The sequence below is a fragment of the Lepidochelys kempii genome, chromosome 10, assembly GCF_965140265.1.
Source record: "Lepidochelys kempii isolate rLepKem1 chromosome 10, rLepKem1.hap2, whole genome shotgun sequence".
NCBI lineage: Eukaryota > Metazoa > Chordata > Testudines > Cheloniidae > Lepidochelys > Lepidochelys kempii.
This window is the reverse complement of record NC_133265.1, coordinates 13,905,662-13,925,805: the sequence shown is the minus strand read 5'-3', so window position 1 is coordinate 13,925,805 and position 20,144 is coordinate 13,905,662. Positions and strand designations below refer to the sequence as shown.

General features: G+C 40.6%; 1 protein-coding gene across 2 annotated transcripts in view; it reads right to left on the bottom strand.

Moving 5' to 3' along the window:
• PRKAR1B (protein kinase cAMP-dependent type I regulatory subunit beta) overlaps positions 1 to 20,144 on the bottom strand; it is a 118,680-nt gene that overhangs the window by 4,628 nt on the left and 93,908 nt on the right. The gene's annotated exons all lie outside the window — the stretch shown is intronic.

Sequence of the window (20,144 nt, the reverse complement as noted above, 5' to 3'; positions counted from 1 at the left end):
GGAAAAATAATACTTGGAGCCAAATGCTGCCCTAGCCAGAGTGGGGAAGGGGGAGCAGACACACTGTCTGGTGTGTCTTGTACTAGGGGGATTCTGCCAGCCGGGGACGATCTACAGGGCACCACGTGTGAACATATTTTGCCACTACTCTGATCAGTAGCCTGATTAGTGCTTATTGCTGAGTATAACCTAGTTGCACATTGGCTCCTGGGGTGCAGACAACCCAAAACTGCAGACTATTCCCACCCTCAAACAGCCTGCTAGCAATTCCTTGCTTTCCTGGAGGGAAGAGGCTCTCTAAGCTACCATGGGGCTCGATTTAGGGCCTGATCGTACAAGCTGCTGAGCACCGTCAATTCCGAATGGCTTCAATGGGAGTTGAGGGCACCAAGCACCTTAAGGACTGGGCCTTAGTCCTTGTGTTTTATTCCAATGGATTACAAATGGGAACAGAAATATATAGTTATTTAACCACTGATCTTTGTTTTTCTGGGGTAGGACGGCACAATCCAGCAATGGAATATTCAGTGTTATGTAAAAGATTATCATAATTTGCCTTCCTCTGAACAAGTGCTACATAGATAAGGAAATGTCACACACGGTTTTCTTGCATCATGCCTTATTTCACAATAGATTTCTTTTTTTTAAAGCTCAGACACTTCTTAAATAGAGGGCTATTTGCTAGGTTAATTTATAACCTTACCCTTTACACAGTGCACAAATCAGAAGGCAAATCTTGTTTCTAATCATGCCAGGAACCGCATGTAAATATTAAATAAGGTTTGTGCATTATTTCACAAGTCCCCAACATCTGTTGCTGTTTGTCATTTATCAAATTAAGCTGGCACATTAAAAGTTATGATCTCCCCTGTTGCTTCCTTACCAGTAACATGTGCCTAGTATAAACTACTATATAGCACTGTCAACATGTTTTCTTGGGCACTACAATTTAACATGTCAAATGCTTGCTTCAATAGTATTTCAAAAAAGAATAGGAGTACTTGTGGCACCTTAGAGACTAACCAATTTATTTGAGCATGAGCTCATGCTCAAATAAATTGGTTAGTCTCTAAGGTGCCACAAGTACTCCTTTTCTTTTTGCGAATACAGACTAACACGGCTGTTACTCTGAAACCTGTCAAAAAAGAATAAGCTCTTTGGCTTCTCTCATTGGCTTCAACAGGGCCAGGATATCATCCTAAAGAGCAGGAGAGGCACAGACATGAAGTTCACAAACATGCTATAGACACTTCTCGCCTGAAGACGGACAACTGCCATGGGCAAGAGCTTGCAGGATCAGTGTCCATACTGTTTTTAAATAAGGTTAGGCTTACAATTATTTTTTTGTCTGTCAAAACACAGCTGTGCACATAAAACTGTCAGCAGCAAATGTAGGGATACCCATCAAAGGAACTGGACAGGAGGACTGAATATACTAAAGTGATCTCGTGAATTGTCAATTTCCAGCAAAAATTCTTTATCCTTGATATAACTAAACCGTTTAGCCAAAGCTGCTGTATTCCAAGCCTTTCAAGTCAACTTGAAAGTAATGTAAGTACAATGTAAGTGTACTGACGTTTTTTCACCAAGCTGACTACAGTAGTTCTCACAGGGTGCAGGTGTGCGCGTGTGTACACATACCCACGCACGGAATGCTTCGTGCTCCAGAGTAACTAATGGGAATAGAATAACCCCTCTCTCGCTAAGCTCCAGATCAGCTGCAGCCCATGGGCCCCCATGTCTGCATTCCGTTAGCACCCAATTTGCTGTGCAAAGCCTGCAAGATCAGCTTCTTTGATGATTTCCAGCCCCTGTGCACCTCTCATTAGTTCAACCCGAGTCCCAACCTGAAAAGTGGCAAAGCCCTCACTCCTCCACCAAAGTACCTGTCTGAAATCTAAGTCTCCATTCTCTTTTCCACTGTACTTTTTTCAACATTTATGACATATGAAAACCTGATAAAATGAGAAGAGTACTGACCCTCCAGGTTAAAGTTCCCAACTACCCATTCTGAGGTAATTACAATACCAAGTGGTACTACTTCTATCTCTCCTGGTATCACCTTTTATGGGCCTCTTTTAATATTAATATTTTTGATAGAGGCAACGTGATATAAAACTTTAATAAGTCAGAGTTTTCTGAAGCAATTGCTTCCACCGTTCTATTGCAGTCTGCCTTTTTAGAAACACCGTGATATCTGCTGGAGAAGCAGAGATGTGTCTGAGCTCCACAATAAACACTCAGCTTGGCAGGATAAAGCATATTCCAGATACATATTTTTCCACTCTTGTTTAACAGTCACATACGCTCTTCCCGCTGCTCAGCGAAAACAGGTCTATAATAGAGTCAAAGACGTTTCCTGAAATCCTGACAACAGCACCCAGATGTAAGACCTGATTTGTCTCTTTTTGCAGTAGATGCACACTCCACACGTACATCTTTGGGGTAGTGTCTGTCCAGGAAAACAGCCCACATTATGGCAAAAAGAAGAGGGTGTTTATAATTATCCATTTATAACACCTCCATTTTGTACATGTATAACAGGTCCAATGTTGAAATAAAATAAATCACAACCCTTTATTCTCCATAAATTATTGTAAATTAAGTCAATAATACCAAAACTAATTAGGTATTAGTCCCCCCAGCCTCCACCTCCACTCTCACCCCCACCCCCACCCCAAGGTTTCACAGCCATACTTCATCTTAGCTTACTTTTCAGTTGTTCACAGTATGATTTCTCAGTTGTCTACATCCATTGTGCTGAGCCTTGCAACCCCTGACTCCCAACAGAAGTCCTCAGATGCATGAACAGTGGCATTTGTCCCAATCCTGGGAATCAGGAGCATTTCATGAGGAGTGTTCAGACAGCCTGTGTGCCCTCTCCTCCCCAAACATTTGATCTCAATGGGCAAACACTTCCCTTTAGGTGACACATAGCAGTTTGCAGGGTTGGGCTCAATGATCAAAGTTTTGCAGGATCAAGCCCTTTAATACTGTTCAGTTTAAAACAGCATCTTGTACACTGATAGTTATTTCAACCTCCTCCATTGTGGAGCAAAACCTTTAGAGTATACATTGTAGGCAGCAGGAAGATGTTTGACACCATCTGATAAATCAGTATTTTGTGATGATAGGAAACTGAAAGCAGACAGGCATGTCTCCTCGCTAGCAAGAAGTTTGGGAGTGAAATGATAAATCTTTAGTGGATCTAGGAATTTTCTCATACAGGCACTGAGGGGTCTCTGTCTTCCCAGTAACTGATATCATTAACCTCCTCTTCTTTCCTCCAAGTAAATACAGGCATCTTATTGCAAAAACAACAGGAGTAGGAGTTCTCAAAGCAATGTGCCATCAACATCCACCATCATCACCCCACACACCAAGTTACTCCCTCTGTAACAGTTCTGTGGCAGCAGTGAGAAATATTTATGAATGCCTTTCAGACGCACCAGCAATTTGCTTTGCAAAAATTTATAACTTAGATATGGCACTATAATTTAAGATGTAAAAGGTAAATTAAATTTTATAATCCATGAGCTTCCCTCCTCTCCAAAGTAATGAGTTTTTGATCGATGTTTTACTGTCTGACCATATAGGTGGGTTAGACATCCCAGAAAGTTAACCACACATATTGTTCATCTGGGCACCCCAGTAGCATTGATAGGGCCTCATCCTTCACATTCTTACACATCTGAGTCACTTTACTCACAAGATTGGTCCCTCTGGCTTCAGTAGGACCGTTGATAAGAATAAAATGACTCCTCTGTAGGACCAGGCTGAGGATCAGACTCATTAATAGTGGGAGAATCTTTATATTCTGATATTCTGTTCAGATTTGGCCCGATCCAAAGTCTAACGATATCAATAGGAGTTCTTCTGTAGACCTCAGTGGAATTTGGATCAGGCCCATTAATGGTGGGAGAATCTTTACTAAAAATCACTGGCATTAAAGTTTTTACTTCATAGATATGTTAGCCCTGAGGTATGATCAATGCAATGAACAATGCAAGACAAACTGCTATGTTACAACCCGTAAAAATAAAGGTGGAAAAGAAAAGAAATTAATGAACAGTAATAAGGTTTGCAATTTTGGGGTAGTTTTAAAATGCTTTATGGCTATTTAAAATGTGTTACGGTTTTTGGAGGAGCATAAACTCAGACAAGTGCAGTGTGAAAGTATAATCAGGCAGGACAAAAAACAATTTGAAAAGCTACTAGCCAAAGAGTCATAAACTAACAGCAATTTTTTTTTAGTACAACAGAAGCAGGAAGTCAGCCAAACAGTCAATGGGCCACTGGACGATCAAGGTGCTCAGGGAGCACTCAAGGAAGACAAGGCCATTGCTTAAGAGCAGAGAAGCTAAATGAATTCTTTGCATTGGTCTTCAATGCAGAGGATGTGAGGAAGATTCCCATGCCTGAGCTATTCTTTTTAGGTGATGAATCTGAGGAAGTGTCCCAGATTGAGGTGTCAGTAGAGGAGGTTTTGGAACAAATTGATAAATTAAACAGTAATAAATCACCAGGACCAGATGGTATTCACCAGAGAGTTCTGAAGGAATTCAAATATGAAATTGCAGAACTACTAACTGTGTTATGTAATCTATCATTTAAATCAGCTTCTGTACCAGATGACAGGAGGAAAGCTAATGTGAACCAATTTTTCAAAAAGGCTCCAGAGGCAATCCTGGCAATTACAGTCTGGTAAGACTAACTTCAGTATCAGGCAAATAGGCTGAAACTATAATAAAGAACAGAATTATCAGACACATAGATGAATACAATTTGTTGGGGAAGAGTCAACATAGATTTTGTAAAGGGAAATCATGCTTCACCAATCTATTAGATTTCTTTGAGGGGGTCAACAAATATGTGGACCAGTGTGCTCCAGTGGATCTAGTGTACTTAGATTTTCAGAAAGCCTTTGACAAGGGTCCTCATCAAAGGCTTTTAAGCAAAGTATGCAGTCATGGGATAAAAAGGAAGATCCTTTCATGGATAAGTAACTGGTTAAAAAATAGAAAACAAAGGGATGGAATAAATGGTCAATTTTCAGAATGGAGAGAGGTAAATAGTGGTGTCCCCCAGTGCTGTTCAACATATTCATAAATGATCTGGAAAAAGGGGTAAACAGTAAGGTGGCAAAATTTGCAGATAATACAAAATTACTCAAGATAGTTAAGTCCAAAGCAGACTGTGAAGAGTTACACAGGGATCTCACAAAACTGGGTGACTGGGCAACAAAATAGCAGATGAAATTCTATACTTTGATAAATGCAAAGTAAAGCATAACGGAAAACGTAATCCCAGCTACACATACAAAATGATGAGGTCTAAATTAGCTGTTACCACTCAAGAAAGAGATCTTGGAGTCATTGTGGATAACATCCGCTCAATGTGCAGCTGCAGTCAAAAAAGCCAACAGAATGTTAGGAACCATTAGGAAAGGGATAGATAATAAGACAGAAAATATCATAATGCCAATATATAAATCCATGCTATGCCCATGCCTGGAATATTGCATGCAGTTGTGGTCACCCCATCTCAAAAAAGATATATTACAATTGGAAAAGGAACAGAGAAGGGCAACAAAAATTATTAAAGATATGGAACAGCTTCTATATCAGGAGACATGAAAAAGACAGACTTTTCAGCTTGGAAAAGAGATGACTAAGAGGGGATAAGATAGAGGTCTATACAATTGTGACTGCTGTGGAGAAAGTGAATAAGATAGTATTATTAACTCCTTCACATAACACAAGAACCAGGGGTCACCCAATTAAATTAATAGGCAACTGGTTTAAAACAAACAAAAGGAAGTACTTCTTCACACAACACACAGTCAACCTGTGGAATTCGGGATGTTGTAAAGGCCAAAACTATAATAGGGTTAAAAAAAAAACCAACTAAATCATGGAGGGTGGGTCCATCAGTAGCTGTTAGCCAGGATGGGCAGAGATGCAACACCATGCTCTCATTGTCCCTAGCCTCTGCTTGCCAGAAGCTGAGCGTGGGTAACTGGGGAAGGATCATTCAATGATTGCCTGTTCTGTGCATCCCCTCAGAAGCACCTGGCATTGGCCAGTGTCAGAAGACAGGATACTGGGCTAGATGGACCATTGGTCTGACCCAGTATGGCCATTCTGATATTCTTGTAATCCAGGCTCCTGTCTCAGTCTTTACTAGGGTGAATTTCACTTTACCTTCGTAAAACCTAGTTCTTCAGGTTTCATGTTGGGGAAGTGTAGCATCTGAAATCTACCACACACACCCCAAACCAACACCAGGCGGTAAAGTTGCCTCTCTAGAAAAACTGCTATGCAGCCCATCCATGCTCCTGCACCGAATGTTAGGGCCCATGCCTTTGCATAAAAGTGGGCTTCAACCACACAATGTCTGCCCCCATCACCACTTTGCTTGCCAGCCTACACAGGGTGGACATCGAGGTCCGTCAGTAAAGCAGGCCCCCTTCCCTGCCTCTCTGCCAGTTCATCAAAGCCTAATAGCTCCAATGCATGGCTTTAGCAATGCAGAGGGCTTTAAGCTTGTGAACTTCATGCTCACTACTTACTCATTGAAATCAGTTGGAGTTTACCAAAGTAAAAACTGAGAAAAGATCTCAGGATTTGACCAATCAGAACAAATACTGTGCCCAGCAGCTGGCCCAAGCAGCCTGGCCATACGAGGCAGATGTTCAGGAAGGTGGTGAAGAAGTGACTCCTTCTCACTAGGATGTGAAGCAGCTGCAGAACCATCCCACGGAGGCTAATCTGCTGGAGGGGGTTTGGCAGCCTCCTACATGTTCTCTATGAAGATGGGATTACTGACTATGCAGAGAGCATCTGAAGGCTCATGAGGCAGGACAGCCACAGATCTATGTTGCTGAGATGTTACTGTTATCATAGGGTAGGCTGTGAGCTACAATATATAGTTTTATTTGGGATGATAGGTGAAAAAGGAGATGTGGGGCTGGGCTTTTCAAATAATAAAAACCGAGTCAGGTATAAATTATAGCCATGGGTGACTAAATATTATTAGATGGATTAGTAGCAATTGGTGGCACACTGTAATTTTAATATGAGTCATTAAAATATTTGTCTATCTTCCCACTTTTTGCAGTTTGATGAAAGAGTATTAGATGGGAAGTATCCTGTACTTGGAGTTAGAGATGGAAATATACTGAACTTGGCCAAACTTTGGAAACTACTAATCAACTGCAGGACGAGCCCTGTGTAAAGGGGTCAAGTTCCCGTCACTTTGAGCCAGATCCTGAAAATCCTTCTTTATACCTTCATTCATGTGAGATGGGCCTTGCACCATTGGGTCCTTTAACAGGAAAATAAATCACAGTATCTTATTGCTTGCCTTTGACAAAGAATTTAGGTTCTGTGTGTACATATGCCCAATCCAGCTTCTACTGGGTAAAACTCCCAGGCTCATTATCAGTAATGTTCTGTAGATTGTATGAATTCATTCTGCTCTTTTCATACCATTTATTTTATCAGTGCAAGGAAGTGTGGTAAAGGCTTTAGGCAAAATGCTAGCATAGTATCAGCTGCATTGAACACCACTGTGTTCAGTCATCTGGAAATGGGTATAAAACCGAGTACTGCATTTTGCTTTGTATGTTTTTTTTAATTAACTTTTTTATGTTCTGTCTATTTCACTTCCCTTCACCTCACTAACACTGAATGACTGATCCATGAAAGGAGCTTCTGAATGGGAGAGTCATCTCTTGTGAATTTAGGAGCCCCCCTGTGGAACACACTTCCACTTACTGATTACTAACAAGTACTGTCAGAGAGCAGACCACAGACCACAAAAGCGACAAAGCTCAGGCCTGTTGTATGTACAGTTTTTCTACCAATTTAACTATTTCAGTTAAGGGCATGATTTTCAGCTGAAATAGTTAAATTGGTGCAAGCCCTAGGATGGATGCAGTTACACCAGGATAAAGTTGCTGTATACCAGTATAGCTTATTCCCCTTTCCTTATGGGAATAAACTATGCCAGCATAAGCACCTTTATACCAGTATATCTGAGTCTGCACTAGGGGGGTTGTATTGCTTTAACTATACCAATATAGTGAGAGGTACATGGTTTGTGTGTAGCTGAGCCCTTACAGTCGGGGTGCAACGCTGAACATTCCTATCTGGCTCGTGCAATTCTCCCTGAGTCCCTTTTTGTGCTTGACTGCATCTTTTTTTCATGGAAGTAATAATGGGAAAAGATCAAACACACAAACTGGAGAAACTAGCCTTGTCTCACCTTGTAAATATAGATTTAAACAATTGGGGTTTCTTCCACCCTGGAGTTGCTCCCACTTCCCAGTTTTGAAGGCTTTCCTGACGCATTTTTCTTCCCTCTGCATCATCTATTAAAAAAGAGTACGTGGCCTGCACATACAAGAGATGGAAAAGATCTAGACCTTGTCTACACCACAGGTTACTTGGGTATAACTTACGTTGCTCAGGGGGTGTGAATAATCCACACCCCTGCGCAACATAAATTGCACCAACCTAAGTGCCGGTGTGGACAGCACTATGTCAGTGGGGGAGTTTCTCCTGCCAACATAGCTACCGCCTCTTGCGGAGGCAGGAACTATTGAGCCGACGGGAGAGCTCTCCCACAAGTGCTATAGCAGAGCTGCATTGATGCAGCTGCGCTGCTGTAAGTGCTGTAGTGTAAATGTAGTCGTAGTCTCTCCCTCTGCTACTGCTGTTAAACCATTGCGCTATCAACTGCTAACCATGCACAGCAGCCCCTTGCTCTTTCACAGTTTGCTAACCCACTCACCCCGTAATTCACACACTCAGAAGGTAAGCTTCTCCCCAGTCCTCAGAAACATGAGACCTCATTACAGCAGTACAATTCAATCTTTGCTAAGCTATTACAAGCTACTAAATATTTACTAGTATGCTATGGAGTAATATCAGAAAACTACTGCACATGTGCCAAATAACAGCTCCATTCAAATCACAGCACAGTCAGTGGCTGCAAGGGAAGTTGGTTTGGGCCTGAAATGAACAAAATGTTTATGATGCAGTATCCATAGGGGTTTTATTTAATCACCTTTGCCTCCTTACTTGATAATTCACAAAATTAATTTGCAGTATAAATCGCCCCGCCATTAGTTCAAATGAAGGAAATTCAGAAGCTGTAGTTCCTCTTCTCGGGCAACAAACACACTAAAAACATTGACAGTCTGATGAGTCCAGCAGACCCACAGCGATCTATCGGGAAATGTTTCAGACAACTTCAACGTTATTTTTAAAATGGTGATTTAATAATTTAAATCAATTCAGCTCTTTTTAATTTAAAAACTATAATTTTAATCGTCTTTAGTTCAGTTCTGCAACCATTACTCTCATGACCATCTTTACTACTTATCTGTTATAATGATTACTTATGTGAGTAAGGGCTATAGAATCAGGCCCCATGCCTGCATAAAAAAATCCCTTTTTGAGCTATGTCCATGTATTGAATTCTTCTCTTGGCATGTTAGGATTGACTGTAGATTACAGTTCTCAATATGCAGAGAAGGCAGCTGCTAAGTAACAGTAGCCTCTACTAACAACATTTTAAAAACTGTCCAGCTATTTTATGCAGTATGTACACAGGCAGCTTTGCTAATTATGGTCCTGACCCTGAGAAGCACAGAGTGCCTTCAAATCCCACTGATTTCAAGGGGATCTGAAGACACTCAGCACCTAGCAGGATTAAGCCCTAAAAATTCCCCTATCATTGAATGAACTTGAAAGACGGCATTATAGCAATAATGGAAGCACTGTGCTTCCCACACACTTGTCTTTACAGAACAGCGGTTCAGAAGGGGCCTTTATATTGTTAATACAATTATACTAACATTCTATAAGCTTGGTAACATTAATGCACAATATTCTGACACAAAATTCTCAGCAACATTATTACATATTACAAGCTAGACAGGACACTAGAAAACAAACTGTGATATCTGACTGGCACATGTTCTAGACATTAGCTCTCCAACTATGCCTGGTACTGTGCAATGTGACATGTGCCAGCAATATCACACATGCATAAAATTTATATGTGTTTCTAAGACCCCATCAGCAAGTGGGTACCATTTATATAAGTTTAGGAATAACATCCGCTTGCTCAAGAGAGTGAGGAACAAAAGCTGTTTCACACAGGCACCAAAATAGCCACAACTATGAAGGTGCTTTAAAAATGACAATCAATCATACACTAAGAGTAGTTTAAAACAGCAAAAACAACTGAGCCACAGGGCATTTCCTAGGGATATAGAAGAGATCAGGGTTAAGGCCCAGACACGACTACACCCAGTCAGTCATTAATCACCAGGAAATGCCTTTGTCTTGATCTTTTACTATTTAAAATCATAGTAGATTTGAGATAGAAAGACCTTTTACATCATTTTGTCCCTCCCCCATAGCGGTCTCAGAGACAGGCTTGCTCTGCAATGGTGAGAAAGTCGGCATTAAACCTGTACTGAGTCCAATCATGCTCTCACTGTAGCCAACCAGTTTTGCTATTAACTTTGGTGGGAACAGGATGAGAACTGTTGTGTGAGAGAGACCTGCAAACCTGACGCATTGCCAAAAGGAACAGAATATTCTCTGTCAATCAGAATGGACATAGAGAGTGTACAGACACCCCTGAAATACTTAGGTGAAAATATAAATCAAGAAGTCCTTGCTCAGTAGGTGATCTCCTTACCAAGCATTTCTCACTCTTTACAATAGGGTAAGTTTATAACCAGTGGAAATGCTTTCTGAAAGAGGGCCTATATCTTCCGACTTCAGAAATGTTACTGTGATTTACACCACTGTAAACAAGATCAGGGTACAGTAGACAGGTGTCTGATAAATGCGTATCTGCACAATATTGCTGCTCAGGTCTTTACCTACAGGCAAAAAGCATATAGAGCAGTGCAGATAGGCGGATGCAAATGTGACCTTTGTACGTTCTGATTCTAGGCCAGCTGTGTGCTGGCCAGCCCTAAGGCTGTACTATGTTATACCAGCTGCCAATTGGGACCAGTATGGCAGCTGGAGATCACGAGCCCAGATCCTGTTGGCAGTATGATGCTGAGTGGCTCCATCACAGCTCAGGATCTGGGCCTATATGCTTTTTACTTCTACCTAGTTTTAACATTTTAGTTGCTTTTTTTATATACCCAGTCCCTCTATTGTACTGGTATATAATTTTTCTGGTGGCAGAAAAATTACCTGTTTCAATAGGCGAACTGTAAAGGTAGGTCCAGGTGTGAATTTTTAAGGAATGATCTTAAAGATACTTGGCCTTGACTATTTTGTAGCTTCTGTGGGAAAACAACAGAATTAATACTCATCCTGATGCCAGATTTTAAGGGCTGTTTGTGCCAAGCGCCGTGGATGATTGCCAACAATGCACTGTTTTCCTCCTTCAGACAAGGCAGTGTACAAGGCAATAAAAGTCACAAAGAAAAAAAATATTGCATTTTAAAGATTCTTTCTTTCTACAAAGCTTGCCATTATCTTTTCTCCCTCTGAAGCCAGGAAATGTCCACTGAGTCAACATAAAAGTGACTCTATAATGGGTTATTCATCAACTGTTCATATTTGTGACTGACTTTAACAGTTATCGTGTCTTGGGAGCCGACAGCATAGAATACCACCACCTACGGAATGGGCAATATTGAATGCAAAAGAGAGAAAACAAAAAAAAAGTGATAAATTCCCCTCCCCTCACTCGCAAACTCCTTTCTGGTGAAAATCATTTTTAGCTGTTAATGTTGTTTTATGGCCCAGTTACTCCTACCACCATCTGCTACTTTGTGAAAACATTCTGTAGATATTGAAGTAACCAGACCAAGCAAAAGTCTGAGACAGACATCATAATTAAAGTCTCATAACTAATGCTGTGACCAGAACTGGGCTAGCAGCTGCCACCAGCTAGGGCAGGAGCTTCTAAGCAACAAACAAAACGTTGAGTAATTTGCAGTGGGAATGGAATAAAATACTCCTCATGGGGTTTGGTGATATGCTTCTCTAGGGGATTTACAATACCTTCAGTTTGCATTCAAAAACAAAATTTTGCAATTCTGGAATACAGTAAAATACATTCCCCCAGAGTTGCCTTTTCTTACAGAGAAAGCTGTGTACATTCTGCAAATCCTATGGAAATCCACACTATAAAGCCACTTGCCCTGCTCTAAGGGGCAGGCAAAATCCTGCAAAATCTATAGCCATCTCAACAGGATCTTTATGAGCCAGGGCTAAAAGCTACCCCTGCAAGGCATGGTTTTTAGTATCCAGTGAGATGGATGAATTCTTCCAGAGTCTGGGAAATCCCACAATGCCCCTTCCCATCAGTCTGAATACTGTTTATATAGGTATATGTCAAATACCGTTTACGTGTTTACAGGAGACAATACTCAAGTGCGATAAACACAGACCTAGTACTGTTGGGACTGTGGGCACCTGTAGTGTAGATATAAAGCACTCAGAGCCACAATGCTCTTGACCGTATTGAGTAAATAGTTTGTAATGGTGTGTTAGCAAATGCTTCAATCCCCAAAAGCCTTAACACATATCCTGGCAACCTCCTGAAAACCTGCAGAGACAGCCAGCCTGATTCTGCCAGTCTTACTCATACTGAGCAATACTTTACTGGGGGGATTTCAATGAGGCTTCTTGACTTGAGTAAGGTACACCATGAGAGGAGTAAAGGTAGCAGAATCAGGCCCAAAGCGTACCCAGAAAGAAAAAAGAATATGCTCTAACTAAACATACAATCCTGGGAAACATTGTACATGGAGGAAAGAATCTTAAAAACACCCAGCATTCTTGATCTTTTTGAAAATGGAATTGTACATACTGCATGTTACTAGGCAACAATTAACGCTGGATTTACATCTCAGTACCAACTTTCCTCCTAGTTTTCAGTGTGTCCCATATTTGCAATTGACCGGGCCATTATCATCTAGGGTGTGTCAGTATTTCCAGTATAAATCTCAATTTTAAGTGATTTAAATTACAACTGAATGAGACTGAACGCTCTACACAAGCTCTCATCCCAGATATGAATTAACACCATTCAATGCAAATTTGTTGTGCTGTGCATAAAGTGTGCAAAAAGGTTGGGTTTTTAAAATACTTTTAGGAATTTGAGGGCTAGATCTTCCAGAGCTGCTTTGTGCTGCACTGCTGATGGAATCTGATCATAAAGCAGGCATAGGCCAAAGGGTGTCCTTCAATGACACAAAAGCAACATAAAGGCTCCTATACACACACTGGAGGTCATCAGAGGCGAGTGGGAGCAATCAGGATGCCCCACCTCTGCACCAGTTCCTTGATGCATTTTGTCCTTTGGGACCATTGACAGGAAGCTTAAATTACAGCACCCTGAGGCTGCTTTAATTTATACCTGGGGATCAGAAATTCCAAAACTGGCCCCAAGTTCAAGGGAATGCCAAGGTGAAGAACAGTAAGTACACCCTTTGAACTCTGTACTCCTCAGATGTAGTCAATGATCTGGATCTTAAAAATTTGGGGAAATAATAGTTTATAAAAAGTTTCAAATTGCAGCCAGTAATTTTGAAGTATAAAGTACCTCAGTGGATGATGCTGTGAGCCAGCATCTCTGAAAAAAGCCCACTTACATTATGCATAGCCCATTTATGCATAAGTTCAGGCACCTGACACTGAAAATGTTGGTCTCATTTAAAAAAACAAAACAACCCCCCCAAATCCTGTTGCTTCACATTAGCCATTTATGAAAACCTTAATTTGCAATTAAATTAATCTGATAAATGTGTGTGCAGCTTTTTGAACATGTAAAGCTTCAGGTGGAGGAGGAAGGATGGACCAGTTAGGGCACTAGCTTGGGGTTCAGAAGATGGGATTCCATTTTCTGCTCTGCCATGGACTTCCTGTGTGAACTTGGGCAAGTAACTTAGTCTCCCTAGGCCTCAATCCCCCCTGTGTATAAGAGGGATAACAACACTGCCCTATTGTTGTGAGGATAAATACACTGAAGATTGCGATGTGTTCAGTAACGGAGCCATGTAAGACAGATAAGTTGCTAAGATAGGATGTGTTGGTAAAAGTATTATACATAATATTTCAGCACTGTGGTTTTAGGTTATAATGTCTTGTTTTTTTAAAGTTATTACGCCCAGAAACTTGACACAAATGCCCTGCATTGGCCAGACTGGCTGGGAATATTTTCTGTAATAATGTGTCAGATGTGAACATCTTGAGAATTAAGGGTAGCAAAGCTTGTTTGCATAGGCTTTTTCCATACAGTTATGGTTCAGAGAGTTAGGTGGATTATTTTATAACCTATTTTCTGCCTCCATTCTTTAGAAGAGGTCAGCATCCCACAGAGCCAGAATGCACACAAGGTTACAACTATAGGGCCTGATCCAATGCTCACTGAATTCAATGGAAAGACTCCCACTGACATCACCAACAGCTGGATCGGGCCCATATTTTGCTGGATTGGATTGCAAAGCACTGCAGCATGTGCTTAATCACATCCCTATTTAGGATAGCAAGTAAGCACATGCCTAAACTTTAAGAGCTTGACCTCCAAGGGACTTAAGCACATGCTTAAAGTTAGGCACATGCTTAGGTACTGTCCTGAATTATTATTCATATTACCATAGTGCTTAGGAGAGCTAGTCACAGATCAGAACCCTACTGTACAAACACGGAAGGGATGGAATGCTGAACTGGAGCCCATGTGAGCAGTAATATTTAAGCTCAACTGGTGACACCAGATGGAAACAGAATCAACCCTTGTTGCAAGGACTCTGGGTGAAATAATTCTTTTGTTGTTAAACCAGCTACAGCCCAGGAAATTCAGGCACTTATTGTTATTTTGGTTACTTTCATTTATTGTTTTAGGTATAGTAGAAGTTGCTGTACTGCGCAGCCCTTGACAAACATACTCACTATCAACCTAATCCTGGTGACACTGAGCAGTTCTGAGTGTAGCCTTTGAAACTCCTTTTCTAGACCACATTCATCTTCCTAATTAATAATTAATCACCGTTGTATTTTAAAGAGATTATCATGTGTGATAGCGGAGTGTGCCTAAGGCAGTGACTTCATTAACCCTACGGAAGAGGTTTACTTTGTAGTTCTCCTGCTTGTTGTAGGGGTATGTGCCAAAGGGATCTCTTTCAGGTTATAGTGTCAAAGTGTAACAATTTAAAGCAGGAAACAATTGGACCATTATTTTTCTTTTTCTTTTTTGTTAAACAGCTTTTACACCATAAATCTTCAAAAACCTGTTTTGCAATAATACACAAGCCTACATTTACCACAAAAAGGCCTAATCCTGCAAGGGGCTGAGTCCCCCTTAACTCCTACTATATAGGGTCCCTCCATGTTAGTATTTTTAACCAAGGTGCAAACCTTGTTCAATCTAACCATGGTTTGAACATGGTTTGCAACCATATAGAGTCTAGGCACAAAGGGTGTTACAGCTCTGTTAAGAAACAGCGCTTTCACCCTACAGAGTTCTAATCTCAAACACTTTTCAGCGGTCATGATTGTTCACAGCATGCCCCTGCCCAGACAGAAGCATCAAACCGTGGCCCTGATTGAAATGTCCAAGTCAATGGGAATGGTCCCCATGATAATTATAACTGTGCTCCAAGACAATTGTCCAAACACAGTTCTACATATCCATTCTGTCACATCAGTTCTCCCACTTAAGCGTACTGCTGTATGCATTCATTTTCAAAAGCCTTTACACGGTAGACAAATCATTTCTGTTCATTCCTTGTTTAGGACCCACTTGCAATTATGCAATTTCTCATTTGCCTGGTTTTCATAGTAATAATAATACTTGGTACTTAAAGAGCATCTTTCACCCACCTTTGTAAAGTGCTGTCAGATTTATTGTTCTCTGATCTATAAAATAGGGATAGAGACGCGGGGATGTTAAAATTTGTCCAAACTGTGAATTACTGGCAGAGCTGAGACTCGAACCCAGGAGACCTGACATCATCTCCTTTTCTTAGCAGTAAGATGAGAATAATAATAATTAATAATTAATAATAATGATAATACCTCACTCTTATATAGAGCTTTTCATCAGTAGATCTCAGAGGGCTTTACAAAGGAGGTCAGTATCATACCATCTCTCTTTTACTTATCAAAAGCTACTATTATTAAATGGATGACACTTATATTGGATTTTAAAACTACCATCCAATATGAAACTGCTCATTATTACATCTAATATCATATTATCCAGTTTTCCTTGAACTTTATCATATGTCAAGCTGCATAATGCACACAGTTTTATTTCTTGTGCCTAAGAGTACTCAGCACGGTTGGGAGATAGAAGAGAGCCCATGCAGAGAGCTCCAGTAAGTTGTCCTACATGACTATAATCTTTTTCTGTCGGTAGGTATATGTTCCTTAAGCCTTTCCAAGCTTTAAGGACTGCCACAGGCATATGGCAGCAGCTCAGTTACCAACCAGACATGATAAGCTCTCAATATGCAACTGAAATCAGAGGACATTCTGAGCGTACTCAGGGCAGTTCCATGACATAACTCTATGCCATATGTGGTGCTTAGTAACGATAAGTGGATCCAAAGGATCTGATATAGGGAATGGTGGGAGCTGAAAGACACAGCATAGTACTTCGCAGCTGTGGACCCTAGCATTTTCTGGCAGCTGAATCAGAAAAACTTTCTTTTAGGTACTGCACCACTGAGCCAAGTTTTGGGCTGAATGTACAGAACAGCATATGAAAACTACTTCCTCTCTCACTACTGTTGTCTGTTAACTTTTCCAGTGGCCTGAATAGCAGACAACTATAACAGTCCTTTCCTTGGTACCATGGCCCTGATCCCGCTCCCACTGAAGTTAATGGCAAAGCACTAATTGAACTCAGTGGGAGCTGAATCAGGCCCCATTTGAATGACATTTTATTTAGATTTACATTTTTTTACTGGAGTTTTAACTTAGCAGGCTCCTCCTTTAAAATAGTAGTTAAAAATACTTGCTTTATATGAAGTCAAATGAATAAAGCCTTCCTAGTGTTGGGTAGTTTATGATACAAGTGCAAATTTATTTGTTAGAAACTGTACATCTGTTATGAGTTACACTTGCCAAAATATAATTCTTTTATGGTAACAATTGCTGCATGGTGCTTAAAGTTTTGCACCTCTGTGCCAGGAATCTCATATGGGATAATTCCATGACCTTGGAATCCAACAGATACATTCCACATCTGTCTAGGCTGAGAAAGCCTGAGTTTGTTGTGTGAAAAGCGTAGTGGAAGACAAGATCTGTAAATGTCTGAAAATACAGAGCCTGCCGTTTTGATTTTTTTTTAGTTTCAACTTAGTAGTAAATAAATCTGGGGCCAATAGTTATTTCATTGCTATTAAAGGATAAAGTCACTACTGATTTCTTGTATCTTTAAATTATGAAGTATGGTACAGAAGGTAAAAAAATTTACATCTGAAAAACAATTTTCTTAGCCACTAGATATTTAAATTGAGACAAGTCTTGATGGTGTCTGCTGCTGATTGTAGAGTTACATGAAAAATGAGGAGCCCATGCTAATGCAGGAAGACATCATATGGGTGTTTATGAAAATTTAGGGTGGAAGAACCTTAATTGTCCTGGAATCCTGAGGATATATTTACCACTAGAGAGAGAAAGACAGATAGACAGACAGACAGACACAAGCATACATACATGCTCTATGTCTGTTTCCCCATCTGCAAAATGCGGCTAATGATACTTTCCTACCTCCAGTGCATGTGACTATGGACGTCTTAAATGAGTATGGTTTTTTTGTTAATAGTATCATTACCTCAGTTTTGCATATAATGGAATGGGGACAGAGGGGCTACACTACTCATCGGGCAGACAATGAGGATAGATGTATTAGATGTGGGCCAGGGTTTTTATCATGGTTGTGACATTGACTTTGTGCAAGTAAGGGCTTGTCTACACGAACATTTAGTTCACAGCAAGCTGGGATGTGAACCTATCCTGCACTAGCCTGCCGCACAAGAGTGTCTGGGTGGAGCCCGCTGAAGTGCACTAACAGTTCCTTAATATGTTTGATCTACTCCTATTTCAAGGCAGGATAGATCAAAGTGCACGAAGGAACTGTTAGAGCATGTCAGCAGCATCCACACAGAGACTCATTGTGCAGCACACTAGTGCAGCTGGCCACGAACTAAATGTTTGTGTAGACACATCGAAGTCATGTGAACCCCTCCTTGGGACAGGGCCTAACACAACAGTTGAAGCCTCTGGGGCATACCAGAATATAAATTATTGTTTCCTCTTCTGCAAAGTATGGATGACGATGCTTAGCACTTTTGTGGCCCTCTTCTTCCATAGATCTCAAAGGAAGCTAAAAATTATTAGTGCAGAAAGTAAAACTAAAGTCTCTCTCACTTCTGGAGCAACATTCTGCCCTCTTTCCCATCAGTGCAATCCCGCTGGAGTTAGCAGAGTTGCACAGGTATAACTAAGGGAAGAAATCGGCACCCTATGCTCATCTTTATCTGGTGTATGACATAGTGTGCCAGTGTAGATATGTATTATTTTAATAAATCTTTTTAATGATCATGCCTATCATTCTGGAAAGCACTTAAATGCCTGCATAGGCCATCCCTGTTCACGAAAGCACTTAAAAGTGCTTGATTTTGATTTCAAATGGGACTTGAACACATGCTTAGGAATGCTAAATACTGTAATGCATAATAAGGGGTGCTTTCCTGAACTGCAGCTTGAGCACTGACAATGTAAGTAATAAAATAAGCCAAAGGATTGTGTGGCAAGAGCACTAAAGTACTAGCAGGGTAAGTGAACAAATGCAAGGCAGTGGAGATTATTCCAGGTGGCAAAAATACTCAATATGCCTGTTAAGAGAAAGATGGACTCCACCACCGTATGCTGCCAGCAGAAAATTATTCATCGTTTACTTTGTGGTTGCTTTTCTGATCATTCTGGAGTGTGAAAGTTTTGATTGTAGGAGGAAGGCCAGACAGTTAATTATTAGCAAATTTGCACACATGCACTGGTTTTGGAGGGCGCCACATACCTTGCCCCTTCAGGAACAGAGAAAAGGCCAAAAGGAGTTAGAAAACTGAAGTGCTGTATGTCGACAGGGTGGGGCCATGTAAGTAGAGTGGGAGAAAGGAATCCTGAGTTCTGGTCCTTCCTTAGCCACTGACTCACTTTGACCCAAAGCATTTAGGCCCAGTTTTTCACAAGTGGGCACTAATTTAGTTACTACCCTTTTTTTGGCATCCAGTCTGAGACATTTGCAGAGGTGCTGAGGACCGATATCTCCAGCTGAAGTCAGTAGGAGTGGTGGGTACTCAGCATTTCAGGAAAAAATGGAGGTACTCTCAATTAATGGACACTGTCCTTAACCTCTCTGTGACTCAGGTCACCCGCCTGTAACATGGGAATAACGGTTATCTACTTCGTAGTGTTGTTGTGAAGTTTAATCAATCTTTTAAAGTGTGTGGAGATCCTTGGAGGAAAGTTGCCATAGATATTGGGTTAAATAAAAAAGCACAAAAGCATGTATTTCCAATAACTCATGTATGGGTATTTGTATATTTGAAATAGAAAGTTATAGCTGCACTGAACCACAAGACATTTGAATTGTTTTGTAACAAATACTATCTATAGTGTCACAAAATAATCTATTGGTTTTATTCATTTATTTGTCATAGATACCATATCTAGGTGCTGCAAATTGGTTATTACAATAAATGAAAATCCAACCAACTCAATAATATCTTCATCTTCATATTGAACAGTTGGTATTGTATCAGGCAGACACTATACAATAGTTTACAGAACAACATTATTATTTCCTGGAATCAAAACAGGGCTGCAAACTCACAGCTAAATAAACATATAATTATAACTGGCCACAAAAATCAACACAGATGATTGCCAAACCAAAAGCATCAGAAAACAGTTTGAAAAAGTCAAGTGTAAGAGGCATAACATACTAACTTGCCTAATCAAAAATTCAAGTTACCATTTGAGCGCTCCTTAATGTATACATTTCTTTGGACAAATCATGTCAGATGCTACCAGCGGTGTATTAACGCCTAGGCCAACAAGGCCTAGGCCTAGGGTGGCAAATCT